Source organism: Rhinopithecus roxellana, chromosome 7 (genome assembly GCF_007565055.1).
Source record: "Rhinopithecus roxellana isolate Shanxi Qingling chromosome 7, ASM756505v1, whole genome shotgun sequence".
Classification (NCBI taxonomy): domain Eukaryota; kingdom Metazoa; phylum Chordata; class Mammalia; order Primates; family Cercopithecidae; genus Rhinopithecus; species Rhinopithecus roxellana.
The window spans coordinates 37,990,266-37,996,700 of NC_044555.1; positions in this window are offsets into that span (position 1 = coordinate 37,990,266).

The following is a 6,435-nucleotide window of genomic DNA, read 5'->3' on the forward strand; positions in this document are numbered from 1 at the left end:
TTTAATTAAGTCCCAGCTATTTATATTTGTTTTTATTGCATTTGCTTTTGGGTTCTTGGTCATGAAATTCTTGCCTAAGTCAATGTCTAGAAGGGTTTATCCAATGTTGTCTTCTAGAACTTTTACAGTTTCAGGTCTTAGATTTAAGTCCTTGATCCATCTTGAGTTGATTTTTGTTTAAAGTGAGAGATGAGGATCCAGTTTCATTTTCTTACATGTGGCTTGCCAATTATTCCAGTACCATTTGTTGAATAGGGTGTCTTTTCCCCACTTTATTTTTTTGTTTGCTTTGTCCAACATCAGTTGGCTGTAAGTATTAGGGTTTATTTCTGGCTTCTCTATTCTGTTTCATTGGTCTATGTACTTATTTTTATACCAGTACCATGATGTTTTGGTGACTATGGCCTTATAGTATAGTTTGAAATCAAATGTGATTCATCCAGATTTGTTATTTTTGCTTAGTCTTGCTTTGTCTATGCAGGATCTTTTTTGGTTCCATATGAATTTGAGGATTGTTTTTTCTAATTCTGTGAAGAATGATGGTGGCATTTTGATGGGAATTGCATTGAATTTGTAGATTGCTTTTGGCAGTATGATCATTTTCGCAATATTGAGTCTACCTATCCATGAGCATGGGATGTGTTTCCATTTGTTTGTGTTGTCTATGATTTTTTTCAGCAGTGTTTTGTAGTTTACCTTGCAGAGGTATTTCACTTCCTTCTTTAGGTATATTCTTAGGTATTTTGTTTTATTTTTGCAGCTATTGTAAAAGCAGTTGAGTTCTTGATTTGCTTCTTAGCTTGGTTTCTGTTGGTGTATAGAAGAGCTATAGATTTATGTACATTGATTTTGTAACAGGAGACTTTGCTGATTTCTTTTATCAGTTCTGTGAGCTTTCTGGAGAAGTCTTTAGGGTTTTCTAGGGAAGCAATCATCATCAACAAAGAGCAAAAGTTTGACTTCCCCTTTACCAATTTGGATGCCCTTTATTTCTTTCTCTTGTCTGGTTGCTCTGGCTAGGACTTCCAGTACTATGTTGAAGAGGAGTGGTGAGAGTGGCCATCCTTGTCTTGTTCCAGTTCTCAGAGGGAACGCTTTCAACTTTTTCCCATTCAGTATTATGTTGGCTGTGGGTTTGTCATAGATGGTTTTTATTACATTGTACTACGTTTTATTACATTACATCCCTTGTATGTTGGTTTTGCTGAGAGTTTTAATCATAAAGGATGCTGGATTTTGTTGAATGCTTTTTCTGTGTCTATTGAGGTGATCGTGTGATTTTTTTTATTCTGTTTATGTGGTGTATAACGCTAATTGATTTACAGATGTTAAACCGTCCCTGCATCCCTGGTATGAAACCCACTTGATCTTGGTGGATTATTATTATTATTATTATTATTATTATTATTATTATTTTTGATATGTTGTTGGATTCAGTTAGCTAGTATTTTGTTAAGGATTTTAGCATCTGTGTTCATCAGGGATGTTGGTTTGTAGTATTTTTTCTTTTTTGTTTATGTCCTTTCCTAGTTTTGGTGTTAGGATGATACTAGCTTCATAGAATGATTTAGGGAGGGTCCACTCTTTCTCTATCTTGTGGAATAGTGTCAGTAGGATTGATCTCAATTCTTCTTTGAATGTCGGTAGGTTTCTGCTGTGAATCCATCTGATCCTGGACATTTTTTTGTTGGTAATTTTTTTATTACCATTTCAATCTTGCTGCTTGTTTTTGGTCTGTTCAGAGTATCTAATTCTTCCAGATTTAAGCCATGAAGGTCATATCTTTCCAGGAATTTACCCAACTCCTCTAGGTTTTCTAGTTTATGTGCATAAAGGTGTTCATAGTAGCCTTGAATGATCTTTTGTATTTCAGTGGTGTCAGTTGTAATATATCCCATTTCATTTCTAATTGAGCTTATTTGGATTTTCTGTCTTTTTGGTTAATCTTGCTAATTGTTTATCAATTTATCTTTTCAAAGAACCAGCTTGTTTCATTTATCTTTTGTATTTTTGTTTGTTTGTTTCAATTTCATTTAGTTCTGCTCTGATCTTTGTTACCTACTTTCTTCTGCTGGGTTTGCGTTTGGTTTGTTCTTATTTCTTTAGTTCCCTGAAGTGTTACCCTAGATTGTCTGTTTGTGCTTTTTCAGACCTTTTGACATAGGCATTTAGGGCTATGAACTTTGCTCTTAGCACTGCCTTTGCCATATCCCCTTGGTTTTGATAGGTTGTGCCACTATTGCTAATCAGTTCAAAAAATGTTTTAATCTCTATCTTGATTTCATTGTTGAGTCAGTAATCATTGAGGAGCAGGTTATTTAATTTCTATGTATTTGCATGGTTGTGAAGGTTTTTTTTGGAGTTGATTTCCAGTTTTTTTCCACTGTGGTCTGAGAGGAGGGTACTTGGCATAATTTCAATTTTCTTGAATTTATCAAGGCTCATTCTGTGGCACATCATATGGTCTATCTTGGAGAAAGTTTCATGCGCTGTTGAATATAATGTATATTATGCAGTTGTTGGGTAGAATTTTCAGTAAATACCTGTTAAGTCCATTTTCACCAGGATGTTGTTTAAACACATTGTTTCTTTGTTGACTTTCTGTCTTGATGATGTGTCAGTGCTGTCAGTGGAGTATTCAACTTCCCCACTATTATTGTGTTGCTTTCTGTCTCATTTCTTAGGTCTATTAGTAATTATTTTATAAATTTGGGAGCTCCAGTGTTAGGTACATGTATATTTAGGATTGTGATATTTTCCTGTTGGGCAAAGTCTTTTTATCATTATATAATGCCCCCTTTGTCTTTTTTAACTGCTGTTGCTTTAAAGTTTCTTTTGTGATATAAGAATAGCTACCCCTAGCCGGATGTGGTGGCTCACACCTGTAATCCAGCACTTTGGGAGGCTAAGGCGGGTGAATCATGAGGTCAAGAGATCAAGATCATCCTGACCAATATGGTAAAGCCCAGTCTCTACTAAAAATACAAAAATTAGCTGGGCATGTTGCTGTGTACCTGTAGTCCCAGCTACTTGGGAGATTGAGTCAGGAGAATCACTTGAAACTAGGAGGCAGAAGTTGCAGTGACCCAAGTGCCACTGCACTCCAGCTTGGTGACAGAGCAAGATGCTATCTAAACAAACAAATACAAACAAAAACTCTGGTCACCTATGGTGTCCTTTTGTTTGCATAGGACGTCTTTTTCCATCCCTTTACCTTAAGTTTATGTGAGTCCTTATGTGTTAGATGTGTCTCTTGAAAGCAGCAGATGGTTGGTTGGTGAATTATTATCCATTCTGCAATGCTGTATCTTTTAAGTCGAGCATTTAGGTCATTTACATTCAATGTTAGTATTGAGATGTGAGGTACCATTCCATTCATCATGTTATTTGTTGCGTGTATACCATGGCTTTTTTTTTTTTTTTTTTTTTTTTTTTGCAATTTTGTTTTGTAAGTCTTGTGAGATTTATACTTTAAAGAGGTTCTGTTTTGATATGTTTCCAGGATTTGTTTCAAAATTTAGAGCTCCTTTTAGCAGTTCTTGTAATGTTGGCTTTCTGGTGTCAAATTCTCTCAGCATTTGTTTGTCTGAAAAAGACTGTGTCTTTCCTTCACTTATGAAGCTTAGTTTCACTGGGTACAAAATTTTGGGCTGATAATTGTTTTGTTTGAGGAAGCTCAAGACAGGGCCCTGATCCATTCTACCTTGCAGGGTTTCTGCTGAGAAATATGCTGCTAATTTGATAGATTTTCCTATATAGGTTGCCTGATGTTTTTGCATCACAGCTCTTAAGATTCTTCCCTTCATCTTAACTTTAGATAACCTGATGACAATGTGCCTAGGCAATGATCTTTTTGTGATGAATTTCCCAGGTGTTCTTTGAGTTTCTTGCATTTGAATGTCTAGGTCTCTAGCAAGGCCAGGGAAGTTTTGATTATTCCCTCAAATATATTTTCCAAACTATTAAATATCTCTTCTTCCTCAGGAACACGAATTATTCTGAGGTTTGGTCATTTAATATAATCCCAGACTTCTTGGATGCTTTGTTCATATTTTCTCAACTTTTTTTCTTTGTCTTTGTTGGATTGGGTTAATTTAAAAACCTTGTCTTTCAGCTCTGGAATTCTTTGTTCTGCTTGTTTTATTCTATTGTTGAGTCTTTCCAGAACATTTTGCATTTCTATAGGTGTATCCATTGTTTCCTGAAGTTTTGATTGTTTCTTATTCACGCTATCTATTTCATTGAATATTTCTCCTTTCACTTCTTGTATCTTTTTTTTTTTTTTATTTCCTTACATTGGGCTTCCCCTTTCTCTGGTGCCTCTCTGATTAGCTTAATAACTAAACTTTTGAATTCATTTTCAGGTAGATCAGAGATTTATTCTTGGTTTGGATCCATTTCTGGAGAGCTAGTGTGATTTTTTGGGGGTGTGAAAGAACCTGGTTTTGTCATATGACCAGAGTTGGTTTTCTGGTTTCTTATCATTTGTGTAGGCTCTATCAGAGGGAAGGTCTAGGGTTCAAGGCTGTTATTCAGTTCCTTTTGTCCCACTGGGTATTTCCTTGATATAGTATTCTTCCCCTTTTCCTAGGGATATGGCTCCCTGAGAGCTGAGCTGTAGTGATTGTTCTCTCTCTTCTGGATGTAGCCACCAAGCAATTCTACCAGGCTCCGGGCTGGCACTGGAGGTTGCCTGCACAGAATCCTGTGGTGTGAACCGTCTGTGGGTCTCTCAGCTGTGGATACCAGCACCTGCTCAGGTGGAGGTGGCGGGGGGTGAAATGGACTCTGTGGGGGTCCTTAGCTTTGGTTGATTAATGCACTGTTTTGGTGCTGGTTGGCCCCCTGCCTGGAGGTGGCACTTTCAAGAGGGCATCAGCTGTGGTAGTAGGCAGAGGAAGAGATGGTGGGTGGGGCCCTAGAACTCCCAAGAGTGTATACTCTGTCTTCAATTACCGGGTGGGTAGGGAAAGACCAATAGGTGCACGCAGAGCTAGGCATGTCTGAGCTCAGACGCTACTTGGGCTGCTCTTGCTGCAGCTGCGCTGCTGTGTGTGATGGAGGTGAGGTTCCCTGATCAATGGAGTTATGTTCCTAAGAGGATTATGGCTGCCTTTGCTGTGTCATGCAGGTTGTCAGGGAAGTGGGGGAAAGCCGGCAGTCACAGGCCTCACCTAGCTCCCACACAACCCAAAGGGCCAGTCTCACTCCCACTGTGCCCCACCAACAGCATCAAGTTTGTTTTCAGGCAGTGAGCAAGCAGGGCTGAGAACTTGTGCCAGGCTACCCTAGCCTTCCAGCTATGAAAATAAGTAGGGTTTTCTTTCTTTCCCTGCCTGTGGAGTCTGCATACCAGATTCATGCCCTCCCACAAGTTCTGGCCAGGAGACTTCTATATCAGTTCAAATTGTTACAACGTTCAGCTGGAGGTTTCTTTCTCCTCCTGGCCTTTTCCCAGTGCCTCTGGCAGCTCTCCTCAAGGACCCCTGTGATGCAAGGGAGAAATGGCTTGGTAGGGGACCCAGAGAGCCCACAGGGATTTTTCTGCTGCTTCCTCTACCCCTCTATTTCACTCTGCTCTCTAGTTCGACTCAGCTCTAGGTAAGGTCAAAATCTTCTCCTGTGATCTAGACCTTCAGGTTCCCTAGTGGGGGTGTGTGTTACAGGGTAGATGATCTCCTTTTCCCACTTCCACAGTTTGGACACTCACTTTATTTGGGGTGTCTCCCGGGTCCTGCAGGGAGCAATCTGCTTCCTTCAGAGGGTGTCTGGGTTCTCTTGGCTTTCCTAATGTATTCCTGAAGCTGGTGTGGAGCAAAAGTTCACGATGCGGGCCTTCACAAGGTGTTCTGTCTGTCCAAATGGGAGCTGCCATCTAGTCTTGCCTCCTGTCCACCACGATATCGAGAATGTATTTTCTGTTTTTGTTGGGTGGAGTGTTCTGTAGATGGCTGTTAGGTCCATTTGGTCAAGTGTTTAGTTTTAGTCATTAATATCTTTGTTAGTTTTCTGCCTGAGGGATCTGTCTAATACTGTCAATGGGTTGTTGAAGTCTCCAACTAGAATTGTGTGGTTATCTCAGTTTCTTCATTGGTCTCTAAGAACTTGTTTTATGAATCTTGGTGTTACAGTGTTGGGTGCGTATATATTTAGGATAGTTAAGTCTTCTTATTGAACTGAATCCTTTATCATTATGTAATGCCTTTCTTTGTCTCTTTTCATCAGTGTTGGTTTAAAGTCTGTTTCGTCTGAAATTCGAATAGCAACCTCTGCTCCTTTTTGGTTTCCATTTTCTTAGTAGGTTTTTCTCTATCCCTTTACTTTGAGTTTGTGAGTGTCATTGCATAGAGTTGAGCCTCTTGATTACAGTATAGAGTTGGGTCTTGCTCTTTTATCCAATTTGTGTCTCTGTGCCTTTTAAATGGTGTGTTTAAT